The sequence below is a fragment of the Bombus pascuorum genome, chromosome 15 (genome assembly GCF_905332965.1).
Source record: "Bombus pascuorum chromosome 15, iyBomPasc1.1, whole genome shotgun sequence".
NCBI classification, from domain to species: domain Eukaryota; kingdom Metazoa; phylum Arthropoda; class Insecta; order Hymenoptera; family Apidae; genus Bombus; species Bombus pascuorum.
The window spans coordinates 2,343,425-2,365,147 of NC_083502.1; the positions used below are offsets into that span (position 1 = coordinate 2,343,425).

Consider the following 21,723-nt stretch of genomic DNA (forward strand, 5'->3'; position numbering starts at 1 on the left):
AATCTCTTTTATTAGTATAAAAACTATACGAATTTGCTATTTTCCAATCGATAATTGCGCAAGCGCTATTCATCAGAAGTACGGAGTTGCTTGTCGGTCAATTCGCGATTATCATGATGCGAGATTCGCAATACAGATGGCGACGTTGCGCTCGTTAAACGAGTCTTGCCACGCGTGCCGGCGAAATAATGGAAATCATCGTCTCGTTGCCGGCTCGTGTACGTCGGCCTTCCCTTTCCTGCACGTATACATTGTGTACGGTAGTGTGCGCTCAACGTGCAGCCCGCATACACGTACACGTGCCCCGGGGGGTAGGGTTTCTGGATCCCTTGTTCTTTCCGCCGCGAAAAGAAGGGGTTTTTGCAATTGGCTGCCAGCCGTCTGTGTGCCGCGAATTCGCGAACGAGACACACGGTTCGAGTATGTGAACAGCCAGTGCACTCCGTCAAAGGATAATCCATCGCGAAAAAATTTTCTGGACTGCATACTCCTTGATCCATGCGAGTTTCTGCAAAAATATTTTGCTAGTTTGTGAGTGGTCACTACGTCAAATGAGAGTTATTTATCGGAACTTCAAGACAGCTCGATAGTCTCGAAATTCAGACTCGAGGGAGGGAAATTTGCGACCGGTAGTGATGGGAATAACGTATTCGCAAGCAACGGCTACAATATTCTGTAAATAAAGGAACTGTTAACTATCTGAACTATTAACTATTTGTGAAAGTGTTGTTACAGTAGTATAGTATTTATTAATTTCAACCAACACGTCTAGAAATGAACTTGGTTAACAGAATTATCTGCCTCATACTGCATTCTTTTAATCTAAAGTTCCTGCTTGAGTCTTGTGTGAAAGTGTTGTTATATAGAAATACATTTGAAATATATACTCGTGTTTCTGATATTTTACAATGACCGACGAATCGGTTCCATCACTACCTCAAGATTCTGTTCTCCTTCAAGTTTCCTATGATTCTTTACGTTTTTCTCTTTGTTGAGGCAGTACTCGCAGTAACTCAATAGTGGATCTGAAATTACGAAGTGTGTTAATGAAATTGCTACAAAAATTAGAACAATTCAAGTGTATATCGTTCGCGATGGGCACGCCAGTTTCGTGGTACGCCCCTGGCTCCCGTCGCCGGGGCAGAGAGACACACGACGACGATCAACCAAAGGAACGAGAGAAGGCACCGGGTGTGCGTGAGGGCAGTGATCTCTCAGGGAGCGGCGACCTAACATACGAACGAACGGTGTTCGATAGATATAGGATATATACATCGTCACGTTCTTTTCTCCGTTGTTTCCTATGTCATTGGATTTTCTACGGTTAGAGAAGTCTACGCACGGGTCCATGGGATGCGGCGACGTTCCTGTTCTCACTGGATTACCGAGGTAAAGAACAGAATTCGCATTTCCGCTGTTTTTCGTGCTGCCGGTTGATTCTGGCACGCGTTCGCAATTGCCGATCAAATGGAACGGGATCAAGTTCAGTATGCGAATATGACGAATCGACTCTAAGGAGAATAATCATAGTTAATGATTCGGATTATCAAAAATCGATACTTAATATTGGATAAACGTATTTAGGGTCACATAACTTAGGCTTTACTTTAGGATTCCTTACTTTTCTGTTTATATTAATTAATATCAAGTTCTGTTTTTATCAATATTTACTAAATGTAAATGGTTACCCGAGATAAGATTTTATTTGAAGAATATTTTATGTATATATTTGCGATTATTTGAAAGCGTTTAAATACTTATGCACGTTAGTGTACGTAATGATTCAATCGTAGGACGAAATACGGACTTATAACGTTAATTTCCTTGTTTGAATGTCGATTGCATTCTTGGCAATATTCTTCGAGAATCGCAATTGTTTAAAATATCGAAGCGTGATATTAACAGTGCACAGGAAGTTTTGAGTTCCGAAATTGATCGATACATATATCGATTACCATATTGTCGAGACAACTAAAAATCGATCATCTCTATCGATCTTCTTATCATCATTTGCAATCCTCGAGCCGATTAAAACGCGGGAAGCGACGTCGAGCAAGTTCAAGCGTACATAATGTTATCGGGCTATTCGATCGTGCGAGGTTAAAGAAGCAAGGAGAGTCCTAGGTTAGGCTAATGAGATCGTAAACCATAGAAGGTCGGGGTCGGGGGGATAATATATTAGTAAGTATTTTATATCGAAGGTTAAAGGAAATTAGTAAAAACGTTATAAAAATTACTTTAAACGTTAACGACCACTGACATGTGAGTACGATTTTCCATAATTAAAATAAATCCATGCAGTTTAGGTAGTGATTTTAAAAAAATAAGAATTTTTTGTAGTTATTTTAATTAATAATAGTACGATGTTCGAAATCAAATTTTTCGAGTTCTCTGCAGAACCTCCATTTTGTATTTGATCATGAATGTGTTAATATAATCGCTAACGATAGTAGCGCTGGCCACCCACCTTGTGGCCGTTTTTTTCAATCTATTAATATTTTATTGCATGCATTGTAATAAGTTTCTTTAACTACATAATTTCGTATTTCATGACTTATTGCAAATAATGTTAAAAAACCACTCTGTTTAATTTTTCAAATAATACGTTTAATTTTATTATTTTTTTAAACGAATCGTACTTGAAACTGGTATACAGTGGTTCACGAAAGTATTCTTACACTTCCAAAAACTTTTTAAGTATGTGCATACATATTACACAAAATATTTTGAAATTTCATTGGCGTCATTTCATAACGAGACACGATTATCGCGATGGCACTGATAAAATGTGCAACAGATCTGAAAATGTATACAGGATTACAAGATGTTTATTGGATAAACAATCGAGTGTTCACATATTAGTAAGGCACAATATATGTATAATGAAACCTTTATCATCTTTAAGACTAACTGTATTTTTAAGGTTACTATTCATACTCTATACTAACTGTTTCACTAAATATATGTTTGCAACAAAAATCCTCTAACTCTTTCATACATTTTCGGATCGATTTCAAATATTACTACAATAATCCTGATTGTCGTATCTCGTTACAGTGTCAACGAAATTTCAAATAATTTCGTATAATGCACATAATATATTCATAAAATCATAAAGTAAATTCTTTGGTAAGTATTCGAATACTTTCGTAAGACACTATACAAGGTGATTTTCAATGGTTCATAGAATCTCCATCTCGAGTAAATTGGCGGACATCGCAATGTTCAGCCTGCACTGTCTATCCTAAACTTTTCTTCCCCATACTCTAGCATACGGGGCGGGGCCGTTGCAGTGCATCGAAAGAGAAATTTTTCCGGCGGTTGTTGGCCCAGCCCCACGACGAACGGATACTAGGGTGTTTCCCACATGAATGGCAGAGCAGTGGAGGCACATTGCAAGCAAGCTGCAGCGCTGCAGTAGGCCTGTGGGCCAAGGTTCTCTCTCTCTCCCTTTTCTTCCTCTCTTCCGTACTCCTTTCTACTTGCTTTTTGTCTTGGATATTCTCTTTATCTCGACTACTTTTACAGATGAAAAACTGCTTGCAACGAGGAACGAATCAACAATCACGACTAGGTATTTCATTGTTATTTTTGGGATATTTTATTGAACTTTCCCATAACGTTATTTTGTTATTTTTCTTCGACGTTCAAGTTGCAGTTGCATTAAAATATCAATATATTTTTTATTGTAGGAAGTTACGGAAACTTTAAAATGAGAAGTCACCCAATCAGCTGAAATGGCAGTTAGCCAGACCGCCTCATATTCCAGTTTTGTTTAATTGTTTAGCACGATACGTTTTATTTCCCGGATGCAGATGCACTCGAGGTCCCCTCCATTGAGCCACTCTTCTAAGATCTCCCGAAGTTAACAGGCGTGACCCTTTCCCTTCTGAAGTTTTTCATGCGGACCCACCTGGTCTTTCATTGGCCAGGGGCTAAATGAGAATTTTTCCGATATGGCCTGTTAGGCCGGCCCTCTATTTATACGTTTCCCCATCGATGGTAGCCACATTGTACTGCCGCTTTTATCGTTGCAACTTTTCTGTGTTAAACAAATTTGTTCCATTATTATTAATTCCGCAACCTTTCATTCTCTTTATATTTCGAGTATATTGTATTTTAAAATTTGTAGATATGTAAAGGGTTACTCGATGGAAAATGCACTGTTACGAGAAAGAAATACGCCATTTTCTGTCTCTGGTCTGTCTAGCCGAAGAGCATCGAGTTATTCTACATCGGTGGAGGCTCACAAAGCTATGTATATACCTACTATCGATGCTGTGCGCAGTGCACATACCTGCACCGTGGTTACGCAGGTGTGCGTGACCTTTTCTCTTACCGGGAATCGCTCAACTTTGCAGAAAAATCGCATTTTTCTGCGTAAGCTCGTTTCCCGTGTTCGATGGCAGGTGCATTCCTATACGATGCGTTTCCATCCTGATGCGTCGCTTCCTGTACTAGCTATATCTTCTTTTCATGTGCAAGCTTATTTTAGTTTTGGAGGTTCTTTGCGGTCAATTTGTATATTAGATGGAGGTTAGGTAATACTGAATTCTTAACAATTCTTAACAATTCTTAACAATACCGATAACTTATAATTATTCTTATTTCATTTATAGAAGTCTATAGTTAACTTATAACTATATCTATTTTTGCTAAACAACGACTACTAAACAAAGATCTAAATAAATCCAAGAGGAATGATCATGCAAGAGAAGGAAAGCACAACTGCCGTATCGCTCTTCAAACAAAATTTTCTCATAAAAAACAAGGGGGAGTAGCGGCTGGTAGCCTAGTCGGTACATTCTGTATCGCTTTTTTCCGCGTCGTGACAGCATAGCGTGCACACAGAGACGGTGGCGGTTGTCTGTAGCTAGGTTGAGGTTGCCGGAGGCCGCTTCTCGTCGTCTCTCGCTCGTCTAGTCGTGGCAAGGTGCATGCTCGGCATCGTGCACGCACGAACACGCAGAAAGCAATCGTTGGAGCAGCGTGTCTGGTAGGTACTGTAGGGGAAACACTGGAGACCAGATGCATTCGACCGGTATTACTGTATATAACACTGAAATCACTTTTGAATAATGCGGATTTTCTCAGAAGTTGACGGTATAGACGAGCCATACTCGATTCCATGAGTCACCATAAAGTTCTAAACTAAGAGAAACTTGAAAATATTACGAAGAATGTCCGCGATGAAAAATAATTGAAACCTAGATGATGGAATTTGGAGGAAATATACTGTGACAGATGTTGATGTATCGGAAAAAGAGTTCTAGAAGGCTGAAGCAGCAAAAAGAATGGCCGAAATGCAGTAGTAGAAAGGAATGTCCGTGCGAAGCGGAGACTCAACATGCGATGAAACCGGCCCTGGGAGCGCACAAAGCCGCGGGGGCGTTCATTTTACGCATCGACAGTAACGATGACGTTTTGTAAACGCAAAAGTACAAATGCGCCTTATTCCACTTTGGTCTAATCTAACATATCCTTGTTCTCCTTTTATTTTTAGACTAGCTTGGAACTCGCATTAACAAAATAATATCAGCCTAATCTATATGAATAAGTTCGAAAATCGTGCAATTTGAGGAGAATCATCAGGCGAATATTTAAGAGAGATATTGGAAACTGGTCGAAGAAGGGAGACAGAGCGGTTCCTTTACGTCCGCGGGGCTTCGGTGTCAACAGGTTTTATTTTTGCCCCGCGAAAAGGCCAAGGTCCTCTCCTGCCCCTACCGTGCATACCCGCCAACAGTCCCCTGCCCGCACGCCGCCCCTTTTCCCTTCTTTCCATCCCGATCCCCTCCATCGGCATCGTCGACGTGTCCTCGATAGGTGGGGAGGCTCCTGGGGGATGCTATGAAGAACCTTCTGGATTAATACCCGCACCTCAGGAGAATTTGCTCCACAACTCTGTTCTAAAGGTTCTATGAAGCCAGTACGTTGATAACACAACAATTTCCTGTAAAGGAGATATCTACTTATGGAATATTTCTTTGTTAATTATTTTAAGGCAACTAAGGATTTAGAAGAGCGATAATCCGTGTTTGTAGTTTTTGTCGTACATATAAATTCCAGGAGGAAATGCACAGGCAATCGGCCCCAATTGGGGTGATACAAGCAGAGTGCGACCGAGGGAGAGAGAGGGGGGGGGAGAGAGAAATCGAGAAAAATAGCGGCTAGGGAATGGAGTAGATGACGGAGAGAAAAAGAACGACAGAAAACACACGAAATATAGGGGTATATGACAAAGAGGAAGCAAAAGGCGGGGAGGTGGGCAGAGAAGCAGAAAGAAAGAAAAAGATGAAAAATGAAACGGAAAGAGAACAAGCAGTCTAGCCCTGTATATGTGGATGGATGTGTTTGAGAGGGAGAGTCGAAGGGGACGAAGGAGCATGAGATGTAGCAGTGATAGGTTCGAAGCATCTTAGACCAATTAAGCACAAGAGTTTCTATTCCTACCTTTTATTATTAATATTATATTATCTACTATTTTAGAGATCCAAAATCGAAGTTTTCCAAGAGACATAACCTAGATCATCGAAAAACTCCAAATCCTATTAAATTTTGAGATCTAGCTACGAGTCAGAATCATTTTTTCCATGAAAAATTGTTCAGAAACTCGATGCAGAGAGAAAAACGAGTGTCCATCACTAGACTGGAGGTTCAGTTGAAGCAAGAAGAACAAGAAGAACCAGGGAGTGCATTGAACAAGGACAGGTAGACAATCAAAAGGAGAGGGGATCCAGTCGTCGTGGTGAGCAGTGGAAGGGTTTTAGGGGGAAGGGAGTAGAGTGCAGCGGCCTGGTTGCCTATACTCCGCGTGACTATAGGCAGTCCGGCTAGGCTAGAGTCCGCGTATAATGTATTCTCGAATATCGTGCACTCTCTCGTGATCAATATAAGCTCCGACGCGGGCCGGAGATGCACGAAGATCCACCTCCTCCTTCCTCGACCCGCCCGGACGATGTTTTTTCGTGCGGAGTGCAACGCACGCTGGATCGCGAGAACTGCACTCGCTCTCCCCCTCTCCACGACTCTTTATTTCTCTCTCTCTTTCTCTTCTATAAGGGCTGTCTGTTCTTGTCCAATACTTGCCGACTCGTTCTGCTCTTTCATCCTCGATTATATATCCGTGACAGTGTCGAAGCGGCTTGAAGAGGGGAGAGAAAGAACGAATATTATAATCTTGGGAATTATTTAAGTTCTCTCGTTAGAGGGAACTCATGCTTCTACAGTTAATGAATGATCAGATACGACGTTATGTGGTAGGTGTTGCATAGGTAGCATTGCGATTAAAATGGTACAAATGTGGCAGCCATATTGCCTGGTAGAAGATTAAAAATTTGTAAGTTTTGGTAGAATTTGTTGATCAATTTTCAATCGCTTTTTGAGAGCAATATGTTTTAACTTGAATCTAATTACCGAGGTGTTTGAAATAGGCGTGAAATACAGAATGGCTGGAATACTGGTGGAAGGTGGCAGCGAAGCGTGATGGACGAAATCTTCTCGGCTCGATTGAGCGATATTCACTCATATGAATTAAAGTTTAAGCCTGCACACCTTCACCGACACTTGGCTCCTCTGCTTATTGACTCCTGCTGCCTCTCCGCGGCCCCTTGATCAATCTTTCGAGAGTAATGAAGCCTGTGGCGACAAATATTTAACATACTGGGGGCCGAGCCTCTTAGAACCGCTTTGTGATGCTTCGTCTATGATCTTTGCGTCAATTAATTTTTTGTTCCGATCTAATCTTCGATCGAAGAAGCTCAATGAACAGAAGTCAGGGTATCGTATGTATATTGTAAATTTTATGGGAACAAGATATTCGATGGAGGCCAATACTCTTACGTGCAATTATTCATACTGTTGTTGCTACTACAAACAAGTCTAGTAATCCGATGGATGTTTCTTTTCAATCTCAGCCGGTTTCTTTCCCTTTTCAAGAAATACGAGGGTAAAAAAGAGAGACAAAAGGGTATGCACGGAAGGAAGGAAGAAGATAAAGATTGAGAGGCAGACTGGCCGGAGGAAGAAAATTGGTAGAGGCAGGCTCGTGTACGTTCCAGAAAACTGGCCGCCATGTCGGCCTCCACCACCCCCACTACATACCTATATGCAGCCAGCAGCACGAGATATCGTCCATTGCACTTTTCAAGCTTTCATGTGAACGCACTATACATATATACGCATGTGCTTCTGCCTATGTGGACAGGCGGCAAGCTCACACGTATCCAGCGGTAGCTCCCCGTAAGAGGAGAGACTGGTCCGCTCGGTGCGCAGGAAAATAAAATCGTCCAGTGACATTTTACTGTTACATCAGTCCAACATGAAATACATATTACGAATGTTACAAGATCTGCGTATCTGTTAGTATAGCGGGGAAATAATCCCCAAGGTATAAGTATTCTTCGTCATTATGCAATCTAAGTATAAGGATGGAATATAATGCTTGACTTATCTTTCTTATAGGGAATTGAAATGATTGAAATAGAGGTAACGGTACTTGCAAATGGACTGACATAGTAGCGTATCCTAGTTCATCAATATTTAATATTTTTACTATTGGTAAAGCTCAAAGATGATAACTTATAGTCTTGTACAATCACTCAATACTGGACTTTTCAAAAGCGATTCTCCTATTCTCCTTGAAAGAGTAACACATACGTCGCTCGTCACAGAGAGATGTAAAGGGTAAAATCATCAGTAAAAATTAAATAGAATCAGAAGGATGTCGCAGGTGGTATTTTCGCTGCACGCTGGCTGATTTTCTAAGTCGACCTTAGGCGGGATAAAAGGAGGAGGGGGCTGTCTCCCACTCAATTGCAACGAGCTGGCAACGCTATTGGCAAGTGGCAACGCTGGCTGACTGTACGAGGGAGGGGTAAGAGTGAAACTATAGTAATGTGGAGTGGGGTCGATGGTCCCCCACTGGTTACGCCACTGGTACTGAATTTCGCACGGTCTAAACGGAGAGTTGACTGAGAGGAACAGAGACGGAACACGACAGACCACCGACTGCAAGAGGGTGAGAGGGCAAAGACCAGACGGAGAAAGAAAAAGGGAGAGAAATAGAGAGAAGAGGCAGCCATGTGCGTCTCCGAGCAGCCTCGAAGCTCTCTGCAACTATACGAACGTTCGGCTTCGTTCCTGTTCTCCTTCGCGCCGAATTCGTGCTAGCGTGTAAGTACGTTTACCCTGTCGAGTCCTCCCACCTTCCTACCCCTCCGTCCAGCCAACCCAGTAGCCACCCCCTCTCAGTCTCCGTCTCTGTTCCTCCACTTTCCACCCCCGCGGAAAAGCAAATTCTCTCCGTGTCACTGAACCCGGCCGTCTGACCCCGTCGTTCGGTTTTTCCGCACGAGATGCCTCGACCTCGTCTCCGGAAGTAGGATGAGACTCTCCTTTTTCACACTTGTGGTGTCTGTTACTACGTAATTCCAAAAAAAAATAATTTTTCTATATATGTATCATTATAGGTACTTTATCTAACATATTTCATAAATAATTCCTGTTACAGAGATATGAAATCCGGGAAGGTTCATCACTGGAGTATGTTGCATCACGCAAGGACCAACGAAATTCCCAGTGCATCAAATAAGCGGCATCCTTTCCTCTCCGCTCCTCGAGCTCCCAATGAAAAAGATGATGCGAGGACCGACGCGTGTGGAACACGAAGTGCAGCCGGGACCGTGGTTGATCGTTGTCGGGGAGCAAAGGTGCAAGCTTGATAGTCCGCCGTTCCGTTCGTTCCGCCGTTCCTCCCGTCCGGGTTCCACCGTCCATGTCTCGGTTCGTTCGCTGGTTCAGCTGGCGTCCCACGGCACGCAGTCTGTCGCTGTCACCGACGAAGCTCGCTTCTTGTATAGCCGTATGCCCGAACAACCAGTACGTGTTCCTCCATCCGACGTTTTCCGTCGTTTCTTTATTTTTAAGTATGTCTACGTAGAATTTCTTTGTGCTATCTCGAGTCGTTTTTCTACTAATCTCCTGAAAAAAGCACGGTGTTTTAACGAGTGAATTTCAGTCCCCTCCCGCGGTTATTTAACATGGTTACGTATTTTCAGAGACACTTCCGGTAGAGGAAACTCGATTATCGGATACCAACTGTCAAAGTTCTTCGAGAGTTTCAATCATTTTCTAGGGGAATTCTAGTTTTTTGAGATTATTCTGAAAGTATGGTGAATTTAAGCTCGAGAATATTCTTGAATACGATTTTCCTTGAAACCGGTCGCGCGAATCGCGATTGTGACCGTGACTGGAAGGTGACATGGTATCTTCCCATGAGTGACGCGGGTGTCCAGCAAAGTGGCAAGTGTTTTCTTCTCTCTCCTTGGATCTGGAGACGCCGGTTTTTCCCCGGTTAATTGTGCTGTGTGACGGGTGTGTGCGTGCAGTGTGTCCACACAGTGTATGGTCGACGTGGTGAAGATTCAGGCGAGTCCTTATGTAGCTCTGGAATATCGGGTGTAATCGATGAGGATAATTGTAGAAGATGTGCTGCAAGCAGAATCTATTATTTTATGGGTAAGTGAATAGCAAATAAGGCAATATATTATCTATTTATCTATATATTAGGTAATTTGTCAATACTTTAGGATACCAGTCCTTTTTATTATTTCAATTAATTTTGTTCGTTATTAATCATGTTCGTTGATATCTTATGGGTATAGATTTTTTATTTTGTGCGTTGTTTGATAACCGGAAGCTCTGGCTTCGGGAATGAACAATCGATGCAAATATTAACCCTGACTTCAGTGCACGTGGTATAGGGCGCTCGAGCAATTTATTTTTCCTTCACAATTTTCTGTCTTGTCATTCGGTCATATTTACACGTTTAAAATTTACAGTCGTAAAAATGCAGTTAACGTTTTCTACATACGTTTCTTTTGCAAAGAGGGGAGATCGATACTACCATGCACCTTCCTACCGCTATTACAAAGTTACAAATCTGACAAACTTGTAACCGTGTATAGCTTCTGATCATCTGTATATTATATTCTCAATCATAAAATTATTTTAGTCATCAGTTTTTACAAAATTGTTAATCTGCAGTGAATTCCAGCGGGTTTTACTAAAATTTCGTAGATCGTTTCATAAGGTAAATGATTCCATTTTCTCCATAAAGAATTCGCTTTGGTATGTGATGGAACTGCCGAAAGATGAACTTAAATTATCGAATGTGATCGCAATTATTTATGCGAAAAAGGAAAGGGTCACCGATGCTCTTCAATTTTTGATGCCTGCATAGAATTCCACGTTAATGATGGAAGGAAGTATTTTTCACCATAGAGTGATAAAATTAACCTTAACCTCTTGTTAGATATGTACATGCACTCGGGGTCAATGACATTCCCTGTTGTTTCATTTCCCCCTGCAGCGCATGCGCACGTTTTGACAGGTCCGAGGCGGCGAAGATGTTTCTAAGAGAAGTATATGTATGTATGGACGCCAACATCTTTGTTTCGGCTCGGAATCAAATTCTTCGCCTTGTAATAATACATTTGGCCGAAAAATGTGATTACAATAAACAATTTTCTACTAGAGATAAAGAGATCTATAATCTTCCCAAGATCGTTGCTACGGTTATGTTGGTAATATATACCTCAAATAAAACTAGAAAAATACTATTTAGTTTCTCTCCAGGTATAAAACGTAATTAATTTTCTTCGTTTACTTTAATAGCTTTAACGTTGAAATAATATATTGAATTCTCAAGCAAATTGTTCGAATATTTTCAAAAGAATAGGAAGGTTAACGCATATTTCGACAGGAAACAGCAAAGTTATTCGTTGGTAAGGGGTTCCGAGAAAGCATTGACAGGACGTAATTCAATTTCTCTTTCCAATGATAAAGAGAACGACTGGATACAGTCAGCGAGGTAGCCGTAATATTCCATTGTGTCTTGCTTTCCATATCAAGGGGCATTGGCATTGCTTTGTTTCTAGAAACATCACACATTCTTCGAGTCATGCCACTGTGTTGCAAATCATAGCGCAGGAGATAACAAAAGAGACATTGTACCGCGACTTGAGTTGCAGATATTATGCAGCCGAGGAAATTTATTGCGTTTAGAATCGTTTGAATGATTTTATTTTAAAAACAGACGATTTGTCATCTTTTTTCAGCTCGTGAGGGAAACAAATTATGCTACATACATATATTTTATCCACACGTTCTACCTCTTCTACTTGAAATTGTATTCTACCGACGCCATATTGAAATGGCGCGCTACAACTGAACGGTTCGCGTTGAACCAAGATTACAGCAGCAGAATTATTTTTCGGTAAACAATATTACTGTTGTATTTATGTGAATGTTAATTCACGTCTATATACCAGAAAGCGAAATGTATAAATTACTTAAAACATGGAAGTTATATAAATTATAGGTTGCCTGTAATTTTGAAATACTTATGGTTTTTCTATATTTATTTTAGCGTAGTGGTGCGGTGTGGTTGACGTGTTTGCAAACGGCCTCAATGCTCGGCTTCTCTGCGTTTGTTTTCTCCTTCGTTTTTTTTCACCATCACGTGGCTGTGTAGATCGATCGAATCAACGTGCTTTGGCTGTAGTAAAATGAGAAGGGTAAAAAAGGATAGACCGCTGGAAGACAGATAAATGCGCGAGAATTGGAAATTTATCGCACTCTTGTAACTCGAAGCGCATTGTCGTTAGTCTCGATAACTTATCGGCAGCGATTGTTTCGAGTGAAAAAGAGACACGGCTGATGAAAATTAAAGGCTGACGGAAAATGCTTCGGGCTTGGACGAGTTTTTTGCAATTTAGGAAAAATTGAGGGAGGAACCCTTCCGTCTCCCTAATCTTGTGACAGTTCGCAACTCATATATATTAGTTTCTTCCCGGAACCAATATTCGATTCCTCTGGACACGCGACGTTTTTTGTTTACGAGGCTAGAGGCTCATAAAGTACGTTTAATTGATTCCAAATTGGGCCGCGAAGGCGATAGACCTTTTCCGTGAATGAGAAGTCGAATGTTTTTTTTAGGTTTTTTCCAGTCGGTAAGGTAGGCGAAAGATCGAGAATTGAAAGTTCGAATGGGAAGCTTGTACGAGGGGACACGAGAACCGAAAAAGACACCCGCGAGCGAGATCAATACCTCGCCGGTGCAATGTACTCCCGCGGTCTCGTCGTTGCAGCTCGATTGATTGTTCGCTAACGAAAAACGAGTGGCGAACGGAAAAAGCGAACCGGAAGTGAAAACCATCTATATGAGTAAAGAAGAAGCTGTACTTTTAATCAAACTTTAACACACGAGCTATGTGTGCAATTAATTTGGAGACTGGAGAATAAAGAGAAAGGAGGAAACTTAAATGTAATTAAGATCACTTTAGTAGTTGGTAAAACGTTGTGGAACGGAAAGTAATAATGGTCAAGTAGTCAGTTCCCTGATCGGTCACAATGATTTTCACTCATTTTAAAATTATTCTGAAGTTTCTTTATATAATTTTTTAGTTTCTTATCGTATCGTGGAAAAGGAGAATGTAGCCAAGTTGGCGGCTTTTTCCAAATTGAATCGAAGCAAGCGGCGAGAACGCTGGGAAGGGAAGACGGAAACGGAAACTAGTTCCGGCCAAGATCAATACCTAAGTTGTGCAACAGACTGTCTGGCGCAAGCCTTGTTCCTTGCTTGCGTGTTCCCCGTGCGCGGCACGCAGCGTGCAACGCCTCGTTGCAACCGGTGCAACGTGCAATGCCACGATTTACTCGCGTCACGGACACACGCATGGCTACTCTTATCTAGCCGGCTATTGGCTAGGTCAGTGTAATTGATATTAAGACTCGATACTTGCTACACGTGTTTGTTAATTATAAAAAAATTATATTACACGTGATTATATGTATCTCCGATAACGTAAGATGCATTTCCAGATGTTTAATCGCTTGTTAGTTCGTTAGATTTTAATCACCGTAAAAGTTGTGTTCTAATCGATCTGTTTCTAATAATATCTCCTAATTGCATACTAAAATTGAATTATACGAACGATATTTTAGATTCTTTAAGATATCGCATTTAGGTTCTGTGATTATACGTGTTTTTTCTCGAGGGGGAGTCGTCGTGTGATTCACGAATTGCACTTGCTAATTTCCTATTCATAACTCGTGATACATCATCTTTGACCGGTGTTCTAGCTTCGCACGATATTTGTATTTAACTCTGCCGTTATCAGAAAATGATACTAACAGTCTGCTACGTCTCACGAATACTCCTGTTTATCTGAGCTATTTTTGCTGTTGTCGTGCCTCTGTTATTTTTAGGGAAACTCAAAGATAAAAATATTTTACACTTGAACATCTTATATTTCTACAAAACCAAAGAAATACTTAGATGCTATACCTCATAGAATCTAAAGTAAAATCAGAAAAAAGGCATGTTATACATACATATATAAACATCTTAATATATGCCGTTTATCTTTAAATTAATCATAGAAGATAAGAGATTATGACATTTATAACATGATATATACATTTATGCAAAGGATAGTTAACTTAAACAAAAATGAAGATCGATCCAAGCGTCGAAGAAATATTCCTGGAGATAAGAGCGATCGGCTGACGAAGTTCTGTAACGTAGCTATGGAGGCGTCTGACATTGACAATGAACAATAATCTTGCGGTGTCGCGTTACACCTGCTGACTGTCCGCGTGTTCAAATCGGATGTAATTAACGCGACTCGCCAGATATTCGCAGATAGCGACAGAGCGTTAATTGGCACTGATTCGCGACACACAGTTCAAGGCCGTTGATAATTAGCTTACAGCTCGGGGACAGGTAATTGAAATTAATTGGCAACCCATGCCCTGGTGAACCATCTTTTCTCTCTTCTTCAGGAACTTCCGCAGGATTATCGCATTTGCCCATGTCTCAAATTAAAAATTAAGAACTTTCGAAACGGCAGAAATAATGGATATTTGTCGAACGAGGAATCGACGAATCAACACATCATCTAATAACAAATGTTATAATTGCGTTATTGCAATTAGATGTTTCCTATTACTGGAACGATGAATGCAACTTTTGCTAATAGATAGCACATTATCAGCTGATAAGCCCAGACTTGTAAATTATATCGACGTTCATCGAACAACTCAGGAGTTCTGAGAAAATTTTCGTTGGTCGCCGACTGCGCGGTTTTATTTTTCAAGTTCGTTGCGATATTTCTCCGCCGATAAAGCGTAATCTTATCTAGCGTCAGTCGAGGGTTACGTAAGCAGATACGAATTTGGATTCTGGAGTGTGTCACAGTCACGATTGCCCTGCGACCATTTACATAATTGCAACAATAGGTCCGCGAGCAAAGAAACGTGCCCGACATCAAACGATTTAATGGAGATATTAATTTATCGAATCAGGGATGGCCGACCTTGTGCCGATCTGTTTGCTGTCACTGTACTGACTTCGCCGAAAGGAAAACCTTATCTCGTTCGCATCTTTTAAGCTTTTTTCTGAAAATATTTTACTCAACAGCCTTTTTCTATTCTACAGTTATAACAATTATCTTGTTGTAGGTTTATTTGATGTTACACCGAGGAAGTTCGAAGGATTGAAAGAGATAGAAGTAAACCGACGTATGTAAAGAAAAAAACAGCGATTTCGAAAAAAAATTCAAAGGGCAGGGTAACGTATCGAGTCGATCCGATTGTCGGTGTCTCCCCAAGAGGCAAGCTACCTATTCTATACAGAACACCCATCCAGGCCCATAATTCGTGAGTCGAGAGAGAAGAGGGAGAGAATGCACGCAGTGTGCGTTCGATCTAGCCGGTCTCTAGTAGAACGCATGCTGGTCATTGGTTGGTTTGCTCTATATGGTGGGCGGGGATAGGCGTATGGGAGTACTAAATCGAACCATGGTGTCCCTTTTTTCTATCCCTTCCTCACCCCCTCCCAAAACACTCTCTCATCCCTCCCCTCAGCTGGGCCTCTCCCCCCTGTGTGTTCATTCAGTTCTTCTCTGTCTTCCCCATAGTCGGTGGTGAACATTTGGTTTCATCTTCGTTGCGCAAGTTTCCAACCAATCTGGCCGTGGTAAGTCGTTAAATCGAAGTCCGATCAAAATTCGGATCTTCCACTTCCTCTTCTATTTCCGTCGCTCTTCTGTGAACTACATAGAACACCAGAATGCAATGCTAATGTTAAAACATACGATTGTAATTTTCAGTTACAGAAAGTGAATTATGATAAAGTTCTCCTAATTCTATGGATACATAGTACTCGCTACACATATAGTAAAATTGGGAAATTTTAGCTTTAACGTATTGTAACTTTACTATGATACTATGTAACTGCAATTCGTCGAGAGCCAACGAGTGACCAACGATGAAAGAAGCTATAAATTTCCCATTCAAGATATCAAATGCAATATCAAAAGAAGGTGAAGAGCTTGCCGAGGACACTGGAAACACGTTCAAGCGTAGGGAAGGCAGATGGTAGTTAGGAGGCCGAGGTAACGCATTATAACGGCAGTCTAGTTGCATCGGCCGCTGGTCCAGATCGGCTTGATACTCGGCGAGCTGCAACCGAAGGCGAATACACCTTCGGGCAGGTCCTTTTTCCTCGGTTCGCGGCTCTCGTTCCCCCAGGACAGGATTGACCAGTTCTCCGCCGATGCAAGCTCGCAGGATATTCAAATGCGCCTGGTTGGTGTCTTTCTGTGCTTCCTTTGCCATTCGTTTCTCTTTGTTTCTTTCATGCTTTTGGGGACAATCTTGTGACATTTATTTGCTTAGTTAACAGGAGAATACTCGAGCAAAAAGGAACTCTGTATATAGATATTGTCGTAAGAGAAGTTTTAGACGCCATATTGCTTTCAAAGGAACAGATTAAATAACAATGGAATACTCGATAAGCAAAGGTTTTTACTTTTGTTACGATTCTAAGATGACATTTAAATTACGTTCTTTATTTCAGTTAATTCTTTTCCGAGGTAAAACTGAAAATAAATTTTATTTCGTAGGATTGTCGGTTCACGTTGGTTCCGTTCCAAGATGGAGGACGCGCGTAGGAGATATTCCACCTGTTCCGGCAGTGGAAGGTCGATTCGCTTTTCAACGGGTTAAATCGATTATCGTTTCCCATTTGGCGACCTTATTCTCCGACTCCACACTCCCATTACCTCTCATGCGTTGCTCTGTGAACGTATTAAGGTGTGCCTTACATATCGGTATCTCTCGCCATGATATTACGATTCTTACAAAAACGCCACCTTTTTCTTTCTTCGTTCTTTGAGAACTTACGCGATATTAATTCTTTTCCGCCTGGACCGATCTATAATCTTGTACAAAAATGTTTCCTTTCGAAGTCATTGTCAGTCATTTCCACCCCTGTACAGAATACGTTTATTAATACGTTAATTCATGTAATGCGCACGATTTTTTCTTGATTATCGAAATTCGCGATTGTATACAGAGCATAATTATTCGCAAATGTGTGTGTCTGTATAATACACACGTAGGTTGACTGTACATGCAAGCGAGACCTGATCGCATCGTGTTGCTATGGGGACGTTTCTTCTTCTCTTCTTTTACTTCTCGCTCTACTCCCCTACTCCTCTTTTTTTCTTTTCACCGATTTCTTGCGGTTTGCGGAGAAATCTATCTCCACCGCAACCACGTTTTTTTAACTACGACGATGTACCAGCGACGACAATGGAAAGGAATCCGTGTCAACCTGTGTAATTAACTTCATGCCGATAATTTACGACTTACGAGTGTCTCATTTCCTTCGCTCGTACATGAACATATCCTGGTTCAAATTAGACTCAGGCTTTACGAAGTCTAAATATTTTTTAACATATAATTAACGAGATCTTCGAAATTTGGAGAATTATTGTATGAACGATATAGCATGAAGGACCTCTACGATGATTGCACAAAGAAAATCTAGACTTAGTTTCTTAAAAAATTGGCAAAGCCTTGCAACAAGTTGTTGTGGAATTAAATAAGTCAGAGAATTGGAGGATGGTGAATGTGTATGTATCTGTATTCTTAAACAATTATGACATTAAATTATAATAATATATTTTAATAGACACTTTTCTTTTCAATTAGAAATTATATTTAGGGTTTTAGAGTGAGACTTGTTTCCTCTGCCTGCGAATTTTTCTTTTTTAAAAAACAAGAATAAATACGTGTACATACTGATGGGTTCTATGAATGTAACGTGTTCTATTGTCAGGCAGCGTTACATTCCGCGAAGCAAGCCGACGTGAAAATGTATCGGTAGAGATAAAGAATCACATGTTGAAAACTGAGTCTGCGCGTAAACAAAGAGACAGCCAATATTACTGGAATCTATATGATAAAAGTTGTGATTAACAATTGAAATTCAAAGAGAATACTAGTGGAAAAACAATGGAACACGAAGAGGTACTTGATTCCTTTCCATCCTGTTGGGCTGATGCTCAAATGCACCACATACCATAATTTCGTTACTTATCCTAATAACATCCATCAATTTCATTCTCACAGAAATATATTTCCTTTCCAAAATACATCATTCCTTATAAAGCCAATTTGCGAAGCTGTTCCGTTTTATAAACTACAAATCTTCCTTTGTTTCCTGGTTTCTCTCTCCACAACAAGCCCAGCGATACTTCAATTACTTCCTGAAAATACTATCCACGACCTTAAGAAAAGTGTCATGAAAAAATATTGCGTCCACTAAGTACATACTTGATTGTGAAGAATAGCGTGCATAAAATCGTCTGAGGCAGCCACCGTAGCAGAGAATTTCTAAGACAATAGGGGAGGAATTAGATGGGCGAAAATCTAAGGGCATCGATTTGGAAGAATTATTTGAAAAATATTATGAGCAAAGTGCGTTCGGCCCTGGGATATGCAGTTCATTCACACGGCTGTGTCTCGCTAAATATAATATGGCGGTGACCCCGGTCCTCCACCGTCGACTCTTCCCCCTCCCACACCCCTTGATCCCCCCCTACTCCCTTCGATGCTTCCCTAATTCAACGCCCCTGTGATTACGTCTCTGTCCCCGCGCCTCCTCGTTCCCGGGACCATTCCACTTCGCTTCTTCGTATGTATTCCCTTCTCTTTTCCTTTCTCTTCACTTCGCTTAACTTCCTTTCTTTTCTCCCCCCCCCGCCCTCCTTCTTCCTCCCCCTCCTCCCTCCTCACATTCTCGTCTTTTGCCCCTGGAGCTTTCTATTCTCTGTCTCTCGAGGAAGAAAAACCGAGCGAGAAGAGGCCTCTGATCCTCTTATCTTTCCTGTTACTTTTACGGTTGTTCCAGTCGTACCAACCAACGATGATTGGCAGACTTGCTTGCGAGCTTTTGAGCTTTGTATGCTTAACTTTAGTTCTCTTAGAAGTTTTATGATGAAACTTTAGGGGTTCTGTTTCAAACGTGCAGTAAATGTTAATTAAAATTGATTGCAGTTAAATTGGGATGAAATCCATTCTTAGTAGATTCCATCGGAGATGGTTTTATGGATTCAGGATCATTTTGAGGAGAAATTACTTGTAGAGTTTAAGAAGGGACGCTTCCATTAATATCTTGCCGCTTTCAGCAAACTCGATGATCGACTATTAGTTACTAAAAGTTCTCTCTTTTCTTGTTTCTTTACATAGTAGGAGGAGACCAAGGATGAGCCGATTGCCGAGGAATCAAGAGAGGAGTGCAGCTTTTCGTGTAGCGTACATAATTCCCGCTCGACTACTCCTGCACCCAGGTCCTTCGCCGTCTTCCAGACCTTAAGATCCGTTCACAACGAACAATCTCAACTTCCCTGTGTTTCTTTCCCCCAAGGAAACTTGGAACTTCGAGATTTGCAATTCAAATCCACGGTGAATTTGTCTTTAAATGAAATCCAAGGTAAAATTAACATTATTCGTTGTCGTATACATGGGTATTAAACTTAAATAATATCTTTAAAATCGATTACTCGAACACTCTATATTCTTAAGTATAACGTAACCAGCTGGTCCGGGATATTTTTTAATCTACGGCACATATTTCAGGTCCAGGTTGTAAAACGTAATCAGTCAGTTGGAAACGGTGCCTAACATCCCTTAGGGCCGCGTGAGGAGATGGCAGAGGCCATTCAACTGTCTACGAGGCAGCAGGCAGGGGATTTTTACAACGCCCGGACTCTCTACCTACTCTCCTATATTCTTCTTGCTCTTCTTTCCTCTCTCCATCTTCTTCGTCCTCTTCTTCGTCTTGTTTCTTGTAGGATAGCCCCGGCCCTCTTTTTCTATGCTCTCCTGATCTCTCTACCCTGCAATGGCGCAGTTAACCGGGGGCCTACGCGTGAGAAATTTGATTCTAAAACTCGAATTATATCAAATTTCATATAAAAAATAATGCCTCTAAATAACAACTGTAGAATATGCTTGTCGACCGATAGATTTATTAATGTTCAACGAGCTTGACAATTGATATTCCTTTACACTTGACGAAAATCATGATTAAGTCCTTAAGGAAGCAGTGATTTCAGTTGTTAATTCGTCAACGAATCTCTTAATTTCGTTAACGCGTTGTTCTTATTATTCTACTTGGCAAACTATGCTTATAGAAGAAAAATCGAAGAAACAAGAATATAGTATTTTTATTTGTTATGATCAAATGCTGTTTTGTTAATTTCCAGATGCAGCTGCAGTATTTCTCCACGGACAATAGGAAGCAGTGAAAGGAAGCTGGGAGCACATGGCGGAACGATCCAGTGATAGCCGTTATCAGCCATACTTGATGATACTAACCCGTAGATCCGAACTTGTGGGCTTTTTTATATGTATACCGCAAGCTCCTATCTACCGGTACATGTAGTCAGGCCAGCATTTAAGCTTTTCGACGGAACCTCCTCCTTCTCCTTCACACACCCCTCTGCCCTCCTGAAAGCCCGCAGCACTTCCGGTTATCAACGCGTGTATTTTTTGCCAAGTAATTTTCTCGATTGTATGAAAAGAAGTGAGAAAGGACGAGTATGACGAATGAAAAACAGTATCTACCGTTCTGTCACTTCCGGTTTACTGACCAATTAATTACGAGTAGTAATATAACGATCGAAGCGTCGTATGTCTTGAAACACAAAATATAAATGTAATTACTTAGATCGAAGCTAATTTTGTTAAACCTACGTTCTGACATTAGATAGAATATGCAATTTGTTGAGGCATTTGTTAATTATTAGTATGTTACATAATTATTTCTTAATAAGTATCGACATTATTGTGCTTTATTATATTATAAACTACTATATTACTATACGATATATTATACATGAATATCCACGAAGGGATCGATTATGAAGAGGACAGCCACATCAGCGACGACGCCTGGGTGAGGTAGTAGGTTGTATAGTAGGGAATGGAAATTCGCTATATACGAAGTCCACTGTACAACTTGCTAACTTTCCCGGTCGTCGACGCCGCAACGTTTCATCATCCAGCGACATCTTCAAGAAGACACTAGCCGTATCGTTACTGAAAAGAAAATCGCGAACTTTATATTGATGCGTGCATATGTTGGTAACCGCGTGTGTGCTGAGTGCAGATAGTTTTGTTAAAGAAGAACGAAGAAGGTCTATCACCATAAGCGATGCAATAATACCCATAGACATTATTCTAAGTTACTACATATATACATTTTCTAGTAGCTGTAACATAACTATAAGACAAGGAGATTATAAAGAAAACCATATAGAAGGTGGTGGCTCCTCTTAGATGATGAAAACGTGAATGCGTGGATAT

The 21,723-nt window shown here is 40.9% G+C and overlaps 1 long non-coding RNA gene across 6 annotated transcripts; it reads left to right on the top strand.

Annotated features, from left to right (window-relative positions):
• The first annotated feature begins 1,284 nt into the window (after positions 1 to 1,284).
• LOC132915012 (uncharacterized) lies at positions 1,285 to 21,379 on the top strand. 6 transcript variants are annotated; one of them, XR_009659745.1, is made up of 7 exons: positions 1,285 to 1,389; positions 6,070 to 6,406; positions 6,490 to 8,389; positions 8,464 to 9,174; positions 9,512 to 10,518; positions 19,606 to 19,846; positions 19,993 to 21,379. It is a non-coding gene; the product is annotated as an uncharacterized LOC132915012 (long non-coding RNA). The 6 variants fall into 6 exon arrangements; XR_009659742.1 differs by having other exon boundaries at positions 1,289 to 1,389; positions 3,271 to 6,406; XR_009659744.1 differs by lacking the exon at positions 1,285 to 1,389 and having other exon boundaries at positions 2,788 to 6,406; positions 19,993 to 20,284; positions 20,622 to 21,379.
• The last annotated feature ends 344 nt before the right edge of the window (positions 21,380 to 21,723 follow it).